This window comes from Procambarus clarkii, chromosome 20 (assembly GCF_040958095.1).
Source record: "Procambarus clarkii isolate CNS0578487 chromosome 20, FALCON_Pclarkii_2.0, whole genome shotgun sequence".
In the NCBI taxonomy this organism is placed as follows: Eukaryota; Metazoa; Arthropoda; class Malacostraca; order Decapoda; family Cambaridae; genus Procambarus; species Procambarus clarkii.
Genome location: NC_091169.1, coordinates 48,274,585 through 48,292,539, shown reverse-complemented (window position 1 = coordinate 48,292,539; position 17,955 = coordinate 48,274,585). Strand labels below are relative to the sequence as shown.

The 17,955-nt window shown below is 46.8% G+C and overlaps 1 long non-coding RNA gene across 1 annotated transcript; it reads right to left on the bottom strand.

The window, feature by feature from the left end:
• Positions 1-980: 980 nt before the first annotated feature.
• Positions 981-15,873, bottom strand: LOC138366914 (uncharacterized). Its single transcript, XR_011229253.1, has 3 exons — positions 15,704-15,873; positions 8,737-9,027; positions 981-1,816 (listed from the first exon to the last, which is right to left on the bottom strand). It is a non-coding gene; the product is annotated as an uncharacterized lncRNA (long non-coding RNA).
• Between the last annotated feature and the right edge of the window lie 2,082 nt (positions 15,874-17,955).

Below are 17,955 nucleotides of genomic sequence, written 5' to 3'. Positions count from 1 at the left end.
ACCAGTGTACCCCACAATGTTGACTGTGACAGTGTACTCCACAGTGTTGACTGTGACAGTGTACCCCACAGTGTTGACTGTGACAGTGTACCACACAGTCCTGACTGTGACAGTGTACCTCACAGTGCTGACTGTGACAGTGTACCACACAGTCCTGACTGTGACAGTGTACCACACAGTCCTGACTGTGACAGTGTACCACACAGTGCTGACTGTGACAGTGTACCCCACAGTGTTGACTGTGACAGTGTACCACACAGTGCTGACTGTGACAGTGTACCCCACAGTGTTGACTGTGACAGTGTACCACACAGTGTTGACTGTGACAATGTACCACACAGTCCTGACTGTGACAGTGTACCACACAGTGCTGACTGTGACAGTGTACCCCACAGTGTTGACTGTGACAGTGTACCCCACAGTGTTGACTGTGACAGTGTACTCCACAGTGTTGACTGTGACAGAGTACCCCACAGTGTTGACTGTGACAGTGTACCCCACAGTGTTGACTGTGACAGTGTACCCCACAGTGTTGACTGTGACAGTGTACCCCACAGTGTTGACTGTGACAGTGTACCACACAGTGTTGACTGTGACTGTGTACCCCACAGTGCTGACTGTGACAGTGTACCCCACAGTGTTGACTGTGACAGTGTATCACACAGTGCTGACTGTGACAGTGTACCCCACAGTGTTGACTCTGCCAGTGTACCACTAATGGTTCCTTTGTAAAGAGTGTCAAACAAAAGACAAATTTTTGTATATTTGTTTCATTATAATAGGAACAAAAACATTAAACTTAAACAATAACAATTAATGTATAAGTAATGTTGACCAGACCACACACTAGAAAGTGAAGGGACGACGACGTTTCGGTCCGTCCTGGACCATTCTCAAGTCGATTGTGAGAATGGTCCAGGACGGACCGAAACGTCGTCGTCCCTTCACCTTCTAGTATTTGGTCTGGTCAACATATTTCAGCCACGTTATTGTGACTCCTCGTCTGCATGTGTAAGGAATCTCCAAGTATAAGTCATTTATAAATGTTAAAATTGATTATTTGATAAATAATCCTGCATATCCATGATTCTTGGCCACATTTTGGATTGAATCATTTTTAGATTTGCAGGGATATGTGAAAGTCTGTTAGCTTGATTGGGTTAGTGGAATTTAATGGGGTCTAAATTTTGCTTATGACGGGTGGTGGAGACTGCCTGGGTGTGGTGGAGGCTTCTTGGGTGTGGTGGAGGCTTCTTGGGTGTGGTGGAGGCTTCTTGGGTGTGGTGGAGGCTTCTTGGGTGTGGTGGAGGCTTCTTGGGGGTGGTGGAGACTGCCGGGGTGTGGTGGAGGCTTCTTGGGTGTGGTGGAGGCTTCTTGGGTGTGGTGGAGACTGCCTGGGTGTGGTGGAGACTGCCTGGGTGTGGTGGAGACTGCCTGGGTGTGGTGGAGACTGCCTGGGTGTGGTGGAGACTGCCTGGGTGTGGTGGAGACTGCCTGGGTGTGGTGGAGACTGCCGGGGTGTGGTGGAGACTGCCGGGGTGTGGTGGAGACTGCCGGGGTGTGGTGGAGACTGCCTGGGTGTGGTGGAGACTGCCTGGGTGTGGTGGAGACTGCCTGGGTGTGGTGGAGACTGCCGGGGTGTGGTGGAGACTGCCGGGGTGTGGTGGAGACTGCCTGGGTGTGGTGGAGACTGCCGGGGTGTGGTGGAGACTGCCTGGGTGTGGTGGAGACTGCCGGGGTGTGGTGGCAGACAGATGGAATGTGGTAGAGAGTGAGGACTAGCCACTCAGGTGTTGGGACGGTCGCCACAGTTCACCTGGAGAGGAGAAGCACAGAGTTCCCATCAGTACAAGGGGATGGGAAAGAGGGAAGTATCAGCACAAAGCGTCAAGCCATTACGACTATATAGCACTGGGAAGGGGTCAGGGTAAGGATTTGGGATGGGACGGGGGAAAGGAATGGTGCCCAACCACTTGGACGGTCGGGATTGAACGCCGACCTGCATGACGCGAGACCGTCGCCCTACCGTCCAGTCCAAGTGGTTGGGCAACGTCGCCATATTAGTGTTTCACAGCCATTTATGCCATTAATATGCCATTTATGCCAGCCAGTCCTGCGGTCATTTATGGTAACATTTCATCAGTGATTACAAAATACCCAATTGTTGTTATTCCCTAAATGTCGACTGTACAGTGTTCTCGTGACTCTAGCGGCTGGTCTTCATTTGTTATACTGTTCTTGAGAGCTGTTGTTCTCACGAGAGCTGTTGTTCTCACGAGAGCTGTTGTTCTCACGAGAGCTGTTGTTCTCACGAGAGCTGTTGTTCTCACGAGAGCTGTTGTTCTCACGAGAGCTGTTGTTCTCACGAGAGCTGTTGTTCTCACGAGAGCTGTTGTTCTCACGAGAGCTGTTGTTCTCACGAGAGCTGTTGTTCTCACGAGAGCTGTTGTTCTCACGAGAGCTGTTGTTCTCACGAGAGCTGTTGTTCTCACGAGAGCTGTTGTTCTCACGAGAGCTGTTGTTCTCACGAGAGCTGTTGTTCTCACGAGAGCTGTTGTTCTCACGAGAGCTGTTGTTCTCACGAGAGCTGTTGTTCTCCCGAGAGCTGTTGTTCTCACGAGAGCTGTTGTTCTCACGAGAGCTGTTGTTCTCACGAGAGCTGTTGTTCTCACGAGAGCTGTTGTTCTCACGAGAGCTGTTGTTCTCCCGAGAGCTGTTGTTCTCACGAGAGCTGTTGTTCTCACGAGAGCTGTTGTTCTCACGAGAGCTGTTGTTCTCCCGAGAGCTGTTGTTCTCACGAGAGCTGTTGTTCTCACGAGAGCTGTTGTTCTCACGAGAGCTGTTGTTCTCACGAGAGCTGTTGTTCTCACGAGAGCTGTTGTTCTCACGAGAGCTGTTGTTCTCACGAGAGCTGTTGTTCTCACGAGAGCTGTTGTTCTCACGAGAGCTGTTGTTCTCCCGAGAGCTGTTGTTCTCACGAGAGCTGTTGTTCTCACGAGAGCTGTTGTTCTCACGAGAGCTGTTGTTCTCCCGAGAGCTGTTGTTCTCACGAGAGCTGTTGTTCTCACGAGAGCTGTTGTTCTCACGAGAGCTGTTGTTCTCACGAGAGCTGTTGTTCTCACGAGAGCTGTTATGGCAGAGAGAAGTGCGTCACCTTCAGGACCTTGGGAGGAACAAGTATACCAGTTGTCTGACAGGTGGGACAATGATTATACCAGGAAGAGGGGTCTGACAGCTGAGTGGACCGCGCTCGGGAATCATAGTCATAAAGTTCCGGGTTCAATCCCCGGTGGGGCGGAAACAAATGGGCAGAGTTTCTGTCACCCTGATGCCCCCTGTTACCTAGCAGTAAATAGGTACCTGGGAGTTAGAGAGCTGCTACAGGCTGCTTCCTGGGTGTGTGTAACAAAAAGGAGGCCTGGTCGAGGACCGGACCGCGGGGACGCTAAGCCCCGAAATCATCTCAAGATAGCTGTGTGATAGGTGGGACAAACATGTATGCCAGCTCCCCCTCTCTCTCTCTCTCTCTCTCTCTCTCTCTCTCTCTCTCTCTCTCTCTCTCTCTCTCTCTCTCTCTCTCTCTCTCTCTCTCTCTCTCTCTCTCTCTCTCGCTCTTTCTCTCTCTCGCTCTTTCTCTCTCTCTCTCTCTCTCTCTCTCTCTCTCTCTCTCTCTCTCTCTCTCTCTCTCTCTCTCTCTCTCTCTCTCTCTGCCTTTACGGAAGATACTGTGCTGTTAAGTACAGGTCGAACAGGTGGTTCGTGCAAGTGCAAATATAACCCTGTCTGGAACACAAAGCTGAGCGACTGGACAAACAACACACAAACTAAGCAGTTGGGTAGTTATCTTACCACTGAGGACCTCAAGGGGGTGAAGTGTTTGTTTTTGTGATAAAAATTGCTTTTTAAGCAACCCATCACGACTGATGTTTCAAGTAATACTTGTAATATTAAATGTAATGTTTTTTTTTTTACCAACGATAATGATTTTTTTACAAAATTTGTGTGGCTTTAATCCCATGTTGGGATTGGAAACCATCACTTTGGAGACTGATTGGCCAATGAAGCTTACAGGAGAAGGGATTCAGACTGAATCCTTGGACTCTGTAATGCAATGATTAACAACTATAAATATTATTAAATTGATTTCTTCAGAGTTATAAGAATTAAGAAATACGCAAAGACCTGTCTGTCTCTATCTCTGTCCCCTGTCTGTCTGTCTGTCTGTCTGTCTGTCCAAAGTTAGAGCATGGGGCTAGATTCTCCAAACTTTGCAGGGGGAATGGCCTGGAGTGCGGGACCGACACAGGTGGGGTGGGGTCGGGCCTAAGTTAAATGCCTGAATAAATATTATCATACTAGCTGTACCCGGCCACGCGTTGCTGTGGCTCAGCAACAGCAACCCTCCCCGTCTCCCAATCCTCCCCACCATTCCCCCCTCCACCATCCCCTCATCCTTCTAACCATTCCCCACTCCGTCCCCTCGTCCTCCTTACCATTTCCCTCCTCCCCTGTCCCCTCGTCTTCCCCCGTCCCCTCGTCCTCCCCACCATCCCCCTTTCACTGTCCCTTGCCCTCCCCACCACTCTCCATTCCCCTGTCCTCTCCTCCCCACCATCCCCCACTCCCGCTCCCCCTCGTCCTCCCCACTATTCCCCACGCCCTCGTCCATTGCATTCCCAAATGATCTGATGTTCCCATCAGAAAATTGGGAACATCAAATGATGTTATGTTCCCATCACTGAAATATTAAAATATTAAAAACAATTAAAAAACAAAATGAAAAACAATGAAAAAATAAAAAAAATAAACTATTCTCACGAAATGAACGGTATGGTAAACAACACAGCTCAATTCCAACACATTGTCACACAAAATAATTAGATCAACATGAAAATAAATCGAAATGTATGAAAATTGAATTTGTCAATGCAATCGGAAACATTGAAATGGAAACGTACTATATTTAGTATAGCGTGTGTGCCTCTTACGTGCAACAGATGGCACTGTTTCTTAAAAAAAAAAGAATGTTTTTACCTGTCACAGGTGTGACATCTATACTTATACTTACGAAATGAACGGTATGGTAAACAACACAGCTCAATTCCAAGACAATGTCACATAAAACAATTCAATAAAAATTCAAATAAATCGAAATCTATGAAAATTAAATTTATCAATGCAATCGGAAACATTGAAATGGAATTTGTAACATATTTAGAATAGCGTGTGTGTTGCTATTACATGCAACAGATGAGGCTGTTTTTGAAAAAACATGTTTTTATCTGTCACAGGTGTGGCATCTATATAGTAGGTATATAAAAACACGCGCATATTCGAATGGAACTTTGTCAGAATTTGAAAGCAATCGATGAGGAACTTTGGGAGATTACAGCGTGTGTTGCTCTGATGTGTAACAGATGGCGCTGTTTTTCAAAAAAAGCATGTTTTTTCCTGTCACAGGTAAGGCATGTATATAGTAGGTATATAAAAACCCGCGCCTATTCGAATGCAACGTCGTGTTAAAATTTCAAAGCAATCGGTAAAGAGGTTTCGAAGATTTCTCTCACATGAAAAACAGTTTAAAAAAAAAAAAAAGTTTTTTTTTTGTCATAGACGTGACATCAATATAGTATGTCTATAAAAACCCGCTCGGACGCGAGTAGAACATTGTGCGAAAATTTCAAAGCAATCGGTGAAGAATTTTCGGAGATTAGCGATTTTGAACAAACATTCAAACATTTCTATTTTTATTTATATAGATACAAAATGTGATATTCATGGATCCGTGTGAAATATTGAGTGTGATTACCCTAGAGTTTTTAGCGACTGCATTAATATATTTTCTGGAGGGGCCGTTGATACAGCGCTTCATAATAATACATTTTCTGAGAGAATGGGGAGAGAGGGAGGGGAAAGGGAGGGGGCAATGGGAGTGGGGAGAGGTGGTCAAGGAGATATGGGGAAGAGTTAGGAAAGGGTGGTAAGAGGCCCGAGTGCAGCCGAGTAACTCTTCTATATATAATACATGGAAATATCTGTCTGTTCGAGGTAGGAGAGGAGGGGGAGTGAGAGTGGGAGGGTCGAGGGTAGGGGAGGGAAGAAAGGGAGACACTTAGGAGAGGAAAGGGGGGGGGGGAGGGGAAGGAAGGAAGGAGGGGGATGTATAGAGGGAGCAAAAGAAAGGGGTGGAATGGGGGTGATGCGTGAGACCATCCAAGCTTCGCCGTGTGCCCCCTCCTACGATACCCATAGGAGTGAGAGTGTGTCTGTCTGGCCAGATACTCGGGACCACCCTGACCCATGTTTGCAGGGTGAATGGTCCGCGGTACGGGACGGACATTATCTGTTTGGAATCAGTCGTAACATTCTTATTAAGGTTGGAGGGGGGGGGGGGGGGCAGTAGTGACCCAACCAGCCAAATTGGTGAGAGGTGGCTGAACGAACCCTAAGATTTCCTCACTTTTTGAGAGAGTTGTACAGAATGAAGCCATGAGGATAATTCTTGGTGCCCCAAGATGCACAAGAATCGTCAACATTTGGGAAGAACTGAAGCTTCCAACCATACTAGAGAGAATCATGCAAGTCAGCATGATCTATTGCCTTAAAGTCATGAGAGACCCTACATCTCCTGCATTGCTCAGAGACAAATTATTCAATGCTGTTAACACCCTATTGACTGGTGTTAATATACCGATTCCCAGTATTTACTCCCAGTAAATGGCTGAGCAACAATGCCTATAATCTCATCATACTCAACATTCCTTTTAAGTGCAATCTACATGTCTCTGATATTCCTCATTATTTGTACCCCACCATTCAAGTATCATACACACCTGTCATCAAGAAAGGTAATGAGAATCTTGCTCTTCTCAAAGCTGTCACACTTGAAACAATTGCCTCCTCCATCGAGAATTTAAGATCTCACGAGCACTGTGTCTACACCGACGATTCAGTCCAATCCTCTACTGGACGGACTGCAGCAGCATGTAGGTTTTATAGAAATAATATTTACACACAGACTCTCAGTGTCAGGTTAACAACGGGCTGACCTCCACACAAGCAGAACTAGCGTCAGTACAACTAGCTACCAGTACATTAAAAAAATAACATTGGAGGAGGAATAATATTTTGTGATTCAAAGTCTGTTCTTCGAGCAATCGGAAACTTCTCCTGGAAGATCGACAGCAAGAACCTCAAACTACCAATTATAAATGACCTAATCGTTGCACAGAGTAAAGGGTTTCGAATCTCCTTTATATGGACACCATCACACATAAATATAACCCATCATAATGAGACAGACATTGCAGCCAAATTAGCGTGTAACAAAGATGAAGTTGAATTAGACCAAGGTATCCCCATCTCTGCTGTCAACACTGTATTGTTCCAAACACTCAGGTCTGACAGGAGAGAAATTACTGACTCTCAACGACCTGAAAACACCAGTATAAAAACTATGATTTGTTCAGGTCTGAAACCAATGTTTATGGGCAACACAAAACGTCGACCAGACTATGCGACACAGTGGTTGCCAGGATCAGGTTGGGTTACCGTTACCTGTGGCAGGAGGCTACAAGTGAAGGATCTCTCAATCCTGAGCACTCCAGGTGCAAACTCTGTGAGCAGGAACTGCGGCATGATCTCCCACACTACATCACCGAATGCCCAGTTATTAGACCATTCAGTCCAGTTGGCACGAGGTACCTAGAGCTTTGCAATTTATTCACTCTCGTGTTCTTGAAGATATCCTCATATTGCACCCAAAATTTGCCAGTGCAGGCTGCTGAACATATGGCCCTGTATGACTAACCATCCTGTGAGATGGGGACTTTTAGTATCACTGTTTCCTAATTCATTCTTGTGCTCTTGAAGATATCCTCATAATGCACCCAGAGTCTGCCAGTGCAGACTACTTATCACATGCCTCTGTATGACTAACCATCCTGTATAATGGGGATTTTTAACACCACGTAGCTAGCTTTTTAGCACACTGTGCTCCCCTTCATACAGTCTAGGGCAGCTGCACAAATGCAGATGTACTTAAATGTGTTAATAAAAAAGAGAGATAGAGAGATTACTGAAGAAGGGAGTTATTCCCTAAAGGAGGCATAGATATAAATAATTTTTTCGATCATTTGTGCCCCCCCCATCCCACAGGGATCACCCCCCCCCCCTGGCGTAACCACCTTACCAGTGAGCGTTGGTGTAATTCATTGTATCATCCAATGTATATTTTGTAACCTTTAAATATATAATAAAGCACAAAAAAGGAAGGGGATGGTAGGAGAAAAGCACAGAAACTGTATTGGAGGGGACGTAAACATTCCCTCTAATGCGTTATGTGTGGTTTCCTCCGAGGCTAAGGGTAATGGTACTCTCTTCCATATATATATTTACTTATAAATCTACAATTTAGACGTATTGTCTTATGTAGATCCTCTGTGTTGTGTGGCAATAAATATAAGCAGCATCCTTACTGAAATAAGACCTAATTGAATTACTCTGATTAGGCAATATGTTATATTAATTTAATCAATAAAAATGTTAAGACAAATAATCTCTCTCTCTCTCTCTCTCTCTCTCTCTCTCTCTCTCTCTCTCTCTCTCTCTCTCTCTCTCTCTCTCTCTCTCTCTCTCTCTCTCTCTCTCTCTCTCTCTCGCTCTCTCTCGCTCTCTCCATCTCTCATTCTCTCTCTCGCTCTCTCCCTCTCTCCCTCCCCCCCATCAGGGACTTACATTAAACTTGGGTAAGCAGATGTTTAGTGTGTCATCGAAGAGGAAGAAGGCTGGGCAGGAGAAGATGAGGCCGGCGCCGGAGCCCGTACACTGACAGAAGAGCGAGCAGTGTGTGGAGATCGCCAGCTTCGGCACTATGGCTGTGAACAAGCTGCACTGAGCCGAGACGTTCGCGGGGCACGTGTACAACCCGAAGTTGACGTATGTGAAGGGCGCAGCGAACGTCAGTCGGCTGAGCGTCAGGAAGGTTGCCGTCAGCAGCGCCGCCGTCAGCAGCTGGGACCCCTGCATCTGTTGAGGGGTAAGAATGAGTGTATGAGTAACTGAGGGTAAGTATGCATGTGAGTAATATAGAGCTGCCAAAGTGCACATCAGAAGATGAAGAAACGACAACATTTCGGTCCGTCCTCGACCATTATCTGGTCGTGCGTCAAGACACGACTTGATAATGATCCAGGACGGACCGGAACGTCGTCGTTCCTTCATCTTCTGATGAGTGGTTTGGTCATTGTGTCTTCAGCTGTGTTATTGTGTCTCATCGTCTGAAACAGAAACCTTGTGTCCTTATCTACTGAGTCTACCGAGAGTGTCTACCTCTGACGAGTTAGTTACGGGTATCATACTGGCCGAGCAGGTGTGAGTTAGGACCAAGCATCCGGGAGCTTCTCATTATAACCATGTCTCGTAAATTTATTAAGTCATTAGAGTCGAGCGGAGCACTGTATCATGGAGGGTTGCCAGTGTGGTGCCGATTTTTTAAAAATAGGAAATAACTTGTTTTGGTTAAATTTTAGGGTCAATTGGCTTAACGTCTGTTATAGGAAAATTGTTGGAGTCGATAATATATCAATTCGTCTTGACCTTAAAATACATAATAATAATCAATCTTCAACTTGGCTTTACGAAAGGTCATTAATGTTTAACAAATTTACTCTCATTCTTTTCTAGTATATTTCAAGCAGTTGACAGTAGAATGGATTGCAGTATTCCATTCCTTGGTTCATGTAAAACTTTTGATACTGTGTCTCACGAAAGACTTTGAAAATTAGAGGTACATGGCATTGAGGAGTATTGGATAAAATCCTCACAATAAAATTTACCTTTGAGTCTGAAATTGATAAATGTTTACCACTTCTCAATCCGTCCTCCTGAAATTACAGTACTTTTTATTTATTTATTTATTTGTTTATTTATTTATTTATATATTTATATACAAGGAGGTACATTAGGGTTGCGAGAATAACCTTTTTGAGGTTATCTTGAGATGATTTTGGGGCTTAGCGTTCCCGCGGCCCGGTCCTCGACCAGGCCTCCGTTTTGTTACACCCCCCCCCCCCCCATCCCAAGAAGGTGCCCGTAGCAGCTGTCTAACTTCCAGGTACCTATTTACTGCTAGGTAAATAAGTGCATTAGTGTAAAACAAACGATGCCCATTTGTTTCCACCTCCGCCGGGAATGGAATCCGGAACATTAGGACTACGAATCCCGAGCGCTGTTCACTCAGCCGTCAGGAGTACATAACATTGGTGTTCTTACATTCTTGAAAAAGCCACTAACAACCATAGCGTTTCGGAATGAAAATTACGGTAACTGGTTGAAAGTACCAACATGTAGAGATGGACCACCAGAAAGTACCAACATGTAGAGATGGACCACCAGAAAGTACCAACATGTAGAGATGGACCACCAGAAAGTACCAACATGTAGAGATGGACCACCAGAAAGTACCAACATGTAGAGATGGACCACCAGAAAGTACCAACATGTAGAGATGGACCACCAGAAAGTACCAACATGTAGAGATGGACCACCAGAAAGTACCAACATGTAGAGATGGACCACCAGAAAGTACCAACATGTAGTGATGGACCACCAGAAAGTACCAACATGTAGAGATGGACCACCAGAAAGTGCCAACATGAAGTGATAGACCACCAGAAAGTACCAACATGTAGAGATGGACCACCAGAAAGTACCAACATGTAGAGATGGACCACCAGAAAGTGCCAACATGAAGTGATGGACCACCAGAAAGTACCAACATGTAGAGATGGACCACCAGAAAGTACCAACATGTAGAGATGGACCACCAGAAAGTACCAACATGTAGAGATGGACCACCAGAAAGTACCAACATGTAGTGATGGACCACCAGAAAGTACCAACATGTAGTGATGGACCGCCAGAAAGTACCAACATGTAGAGATGGACCACCAGAAAGTACCAACATGTAGTGATGGACCACCACAAAGTACCAACATGTAGAGATGGACCACCAGAAAGTACCAACATGTAGAGATGGACCACCACAAAGTACCAACATGTAGAGATGGACCACCAGAAAGTACCAACATGTAGAGATGGACCACCAGAAAGTGCCAACATGAAGTGATGGACCACCAGAAAGTACCAACATGTAGTGATGGACCACCACAAAGTACCAACATGTAGAGATGGACCACCAGAAAGTACCAACATGTAGTGATGGACCACCAGAAAGTACCAACAAGTAGTGATGGACCACCAGAAAGTACCAACATGTAGTGATGGACCACCACAAAGTACCAACATGTAGAGATGGACCACCAGAAAGTACCAACATGTAGTGATGGACCGCCAGAAAGTACCAACATGTAGAGATGGACCACCAGAAAGTACCAACATGTAGTGATGGACCACCACAAAGTACCAACATGTAGAGATGGACCACCAGAAAGGACCAACATGTAGTGATGGACCGCCAGAAAGGACCAACGTGTGTGATGGACCACCAGAAAGTACCAACATGTAGTGATGGACCACCACAAAGTACCAACATGTAGAGATGGACCACCACAAAGTACCAGCATGTAGTGATGGACCGCCAGAAAGGACCAACGTGTGTGATGGACCACCAGAAAGTACCAACATGTAGTGATGGACCACCAGGAAGTACCAACATGTAGTGATGGACCACCACAAAGTACCAACATGTAGTGATGGACCACCACAAAGTACCAACATGTAGTGATGGACCACCACAAAGTACCAACTTGTAGAGATGGACCACCAGAAAGTACCAACATGTAGTGATGGACCGCCAGAAAGGACCAACGTGTGTGATGGACCACCACAAAGTACCAACATGTAGTGATGGACCACCAGAAAGTACCAACATGTAGTGATGGACCACCAGAAAGTACCAACATGTAGTGATGGACCACCAGAAAGTACCAACATGTAGAGATGGACCACCAGAAAGTGCCAACATGAAGTGATAGACCACCAGAAAGTACCAACATGTAGAGATGGACCACCAGAAAGTACCAACATGTAGAGATGGACCACCAGAAAGTGCCAACATGAAGTGATGGACCACCAGAAAGTACCAACATGTAGAGATGGACCACCAGAAAGTACCAACATGTAGAGATGGACCACCAGAAAGTACCAACATGTAGAGATGGACCACCAGAAAGTACCAACATGTAGTGATGGACCACCAGAAAGTACCAACATGTAGTGATGGACCGCCAGAAAGTACCAACATGTAGAGATGGACCACCAGAAAGTACCAACATGTAGTGATGGACCACCACAAAGTACCAACATGTAGAGATGGACCACCAGAAAGTACCAACATGTAGTGATGGACCACCAGAAAGTACCATCATGTAGTGATGGACCGCCAGAAAGTACCAACATGTAGAGATGGACCACCAGAAAGTACCAACATGTAGTGATGGACCACCACAAAGTACCAACATGTAGAGATGGACCACCAGAAAGGACCAACATGTAGTGATGGACCGCCAGAAAGGACCAACGTGTGTGATGGACCACCAGAAAGTACCAACATGTAGTGATGGACCACCACAAAGTACCAACATGTAGAGATGGACCACCACAAAGTACCAACATGTAGTGATGGACCGCCAGAAAGGACCAACGTGTGTGATGGACCACCAGAAAGTACCAACATGTAGTGATGGACCACCAGGAAGTACCAACATGTAGTGATGGACCACCACAAAGTACCAACATGTAGTGATGGACCACCACAAAGTACCAACATGTAGTGATGGACCACCACAAAGTACCAACTTGTAGAGATGGACCACCAGAAAGTACCAACATGTAGTGATGGACCACCAGAAAGTGCCAACATGGAGTGATGGACCACCAGAAAGTACCAACATGTAGTGATGGACCACCACAAAGTACCAACATGTAGAGATGGACCACCAGAAAGTACCAACATGTAGTGATGGACCACCAGAAAGTACCAACATGTAGAGATGGACCACCAGAAAGTGCCAACATGAAGTGATAGACCACCAGAAAGTACCAACATGTAGAGATGGACCACCAGAAAGTACCAACATGTAGAGATGGACCACCAGAAAGTGCCAACATGAAGTGATGGACCACCAGAAAGTACCAACATGTAGAGATGGACCACCAGAAAGTACCAACATGTAGAGATGGACCACCAGAAAGTACCAACATGTAGAGATGGACCACCAGAAAGTACCAACATGTAGTGATGGACCACCAGAAAGTACCAACATGTAGTGATGGACCGCCAGAAAGTACCAACATGTAGAGATGGACCACCAGAAAGTACCAACATGTAGTGATGGACCACCACAAAGTACCAACATGTAGAGATGGACCACCAGAAAGTACCAACATGTAGAGATGGACCACCACAAAGTACCAACATGTAGAGATGGACCACCAGAAAGTACCAACATGTAGAGATGGACCACCAGAAAGTGCCAACATGAAGTGATGGACCACCAGAAAGTACCAACATGTAGTGATGGACCACCACAAAGTACCAACATGTAGAGATGGACCACCAGAAAGTACCAACATGTAGTGATAGACCACCAGAAAGTACCAACATGTAGTGATGGACCACCAGAAAGTACCAACATGTAGTGATGGACCACCACAAAGTACCAACATGTAGAGATGGACCACCAGAAAGTACCAACATGTAGTGATGGACCGCCAGAAAGTACCAACATGTAGAGATGGACCACCAGAAAGTACCAACATGTAGTGATGGACCACCACAAAGTACCAACATGTAGAGATGGACCACCAGAAAGGACCAACATGTAGTGATGGACCGCCAGAAAGGACCAACGTGTGTGATGGACCACCAGAAAGTACCAACATGTAGTGATGGACCACCACAAAGTACCAACATGTAGAGATGGACCACCACAAAGTACCAACATGTAGTGATGGACCGCCAGAAAGGACCAACGTGTGTGATGGACCACCAGAAAGTACCAACATGTAGTGATGGACCACCAGAAAGTACCAACATGTAGTGATGGACCGCCAGAAAGTACCAACATGTAGAGATGGACCACCAGAAAGTACCAACATGTAGTGATGGACCACCACAAAGTACCAACATGTAGAGATGGACCACCAGAAAGTACCAACATGTAGAGATGGACCACCACAAAGTACCAACATGTAGAGATGGACCACCAGAAAGTACCAACATGTAGAGATGGACCACCAGAAAGTGCCAACATGAAGTGATGGACCACCAGAAAGTACCAACATGTAGTGATGGACCACCACACAGTACCAACATGTAGAGATGGACCACCAGAAAGTACCAACATGTAGTGATGGACCACCAGAAAGTACCAACATGTAGTGATGGACCACCAGAAAGTACCAACATGTAGTGATGGACCACCACAAAGTACCAACATGTAGAGATGGACCACCAGAAAGTACCAACATGTAGTGATGGACCGCCAGAAAGTACCAACATGTAGAGATGGACCACCAGAAAGTACCAACATGTAGTGATGGACCACCACAAAGTACCAACATGTAGAGATGGACCACCAGAAAGGACCAACATGTAGTGATGGACCGCCAGAAAGGACCAACGTGTGTGATGGACCACCAGAAAGTACCAACATGTAGTGATGGACCACCACAAAGTACCAACATGTAGAGATGGACCACCACAAAGTACCAACATGTAGTGATGGACCGCCAGAAAGGACCAACGTGTGTGATGGACCACCAGAAAGTACCAACATGTAGTGATGGACCACCAGGAAGTACCAACATGTAGTGATGGACCACCACAAAGTACCAACATGTAGTGATGGACCACCACAAAGTACCAACTTGTAGAGATGGACCACCAGAAAGTACCAACATGTAGTGATGGACCGCCAGAAAGGACCAACGTGTGTGATGGACCACCACAAAGTACCAACATGTAGTGATGGACCACCAGAAAGTACCAACATGTAGTGATGGACCACCAGAAAGTACCAACATGTAGTGATGGACCGCCAGAAAGGACCAACATGTGTGATGGACCACCAGAAAGTACCAACAAGTAGTGATGGACCGCCAGAAAGTACCAACGTGTGTGATGGACCACCAGAAAGTACCAACATGTAGAGATGGGCCACCACAAAGTACCAACATGTAGTGATGGACCACCAGAAAGTACCAACATGTAGTGATGGACCACCAGAAAGTACCAACATGAAGTGATGGACCACCACAAAGTACCAACAAGTAGTGATGGACCGCCAGAAAGTACCAACGTGTGTGATGAACCGCCAGAAAGTACCAACATGTAGTGATGGACCGCCAGAAAGGACCAACGTGTGTGATGGACCACCACAAAGTACCAACATGTAGTGATGGACCACCACAAAGTACCAACATGTAGTGATGGACCACCAGAAAGTACCAACATGTAGTGATGGACCGCCAGAAAGGACCAACGTGTGTGATGGACCACCACAAAGTACCAACATGTAGTGATGGACCACCACAAAGTACCAGCATGTAGTGATGGACCACCAGAAAGTACCAACTCGTATCAATGGACCGTCAAAGCTGAGTACCGGATGAGGTGGTGTCAGTGGTGAGAGTTTACAATGAGTTATTAAGGAGAAATGATGTTAATTGGGTGCTGTACCTTATGTTGGTGTTCCGGCCTGGAGGAGCCACACTAATATACTCGTCCTTCACTCGAGGAGCAGCGAGGGCCTAAGATACAACTTTGTTTCTGTCGCGCAGCCGGACGGTGATACCAACGCTCTCCGTCTCGTCCTGACTGACTGGCTCTATACCACAGGTCACGCAAGGACGTCAGGGCCTCAGAGGACAGGACGTCTGTGTCACGGTATATATACCCTGGCCCCGGGCCCTATCCGCTGCCAGACGTACGTGGCTGACCGGCATTAAGGGAGCAGCTTGGAGCTTCGTGGGTCGTGTCATCCAAGACCTCCATGGAAAGAGTTTAAATAACATGTATTATAATGTGCCATGTGTAAGCGTAGGATATTTTGAGGTATGCGAGGCAGGCCGAGGCAGGCCGAAGCAGACCGAGGCAGGCAGCGACCCCCTCCAGGCCAACCACCCCGATACAGCCTGCAGCCACAGCAATGTTTACCTTTCTCAACGTAAGCCAAACACGGACTCTCCTGGGAACACACACTCGCCCCCTGGGACGAATACTGAGGGCATTTGCTCAAGGAAAACACAGCACCAATGGTCAGGTTGAGAAGACTCTGGGGGGTCTTTAGGTCAAACTGCTTGTTTACCGGGTCAGTTCAAGGTCATTTAACCCAGGGTCTAGGGCGCCAAGGTCAAAGGCTAAGGTCACAGGAAAAGTCAACACTGTTGTACTAACGTGACCTTCTCTTTTCCCTGAATGATTCGATAAAACCGGCAGTATCGTCTCACCTCACATGTATCGCTCAACAGACTGAACAATATACTCTGGCAGGATGTTGTGACCGAGTGTTCAATATATTATTGCACCTCAACATCCTGTCAGACATGATCATGAACTATAAAAATGAACAAAATGGGACAATAGACATGCAATAAGGTCGCGCGCACGCGACTTTTACCGTTCAATAATGTAATCAGGAAGTGAAGCGAAGGCGTCCTTAATCAGTCCCACACTCTCTAATATAACAAAAGAACATGAACATAGCGGAGTTCTGTTGACACCCGTATTTTGTCTTTCGTGAATCCCTCTATCATATCTTTTTAATTTCCAAAGAGTTTTTCTTGGTAGGTTGAGGAAGTCGGAACAAATCTCATTCGGAGTGAATGTGATCATCTTGACATACCAAGCTGGAATACGTCAAGGTTTTTAACGGTCAATTTCTAAGCTTGTATGGATATGAACGTCAACAAAATGCTGACGTTGGAAAGTTTAATTGTGGATGGAGGAAATTGCAAGATGAATCATGGGAACCCTTCCTCACACTCATTGTCAACTCCTTGGCCTCATGTCCACACCCACACTTGCTGCCTGGCCTCATGTCCACACCCACACTTGCTACCTGGCCTCATGTCCACACCCACACTTGCTACCTGGCCTCATGTCCACACCCACACTTGCTACCTGGCCTCACGTCCACACCCACACTTGCTACCTGGCCTCATGTCCACACCCACACTTGCTACCTGGCCTCATGTCCACACCCACACTTGCTGCCTGGCCTCACGTCCACACCCACACTTGCTACCTGGCCTCACGTCCACACCCACACTTGCTACCTGGCCTCACGTCCACACCCACACTTGCTACCTGGCCTCATGTCCACACCCACACTTGCTACCTGGCCTCATGTCCACACCCACACTTGCTGCCTGGCCTCACGTCCACACCCACACTTGCTACCTGGCCTCACGTCCACACCCACACTTGCTACCTGGCCTCACGTCCACACCCACACTTGCTACCTGGCCTCACGTCCACACCCACACTTGCTACCTGGCCTCATGTCCACACCCACACTTGCTACCTGGCCTCATGTCCACACCCACACTTGCTACCTGGCCTCATGTCCACACCCACACTTGCTACCTGGCCTCACGTCCACACCCACACTTGCTACCTGGCCTCATGTCCACACCCACACTTGCAACCTGGCCTCACGTCCACACCCACACTTGCTACCTGGCCTCATGTCCACACCCACACTTGCTACCTGGCCTCACGTCCACACCCACACTTGCTACCTGGCCTCACGTCCACACCCACACTTGCTACCTGGCCTCACGTCCACACCCACACTTGCTACCTGGCCTCATGTCCACACCCACACTTGCTACCTGGCCTCACGTCCACACCCACACTTGCTACCTGGCCTCATGTCCACACCCACACTTGCTACCTGGCCTCATGTTTACACCCACACTTGCTACCTG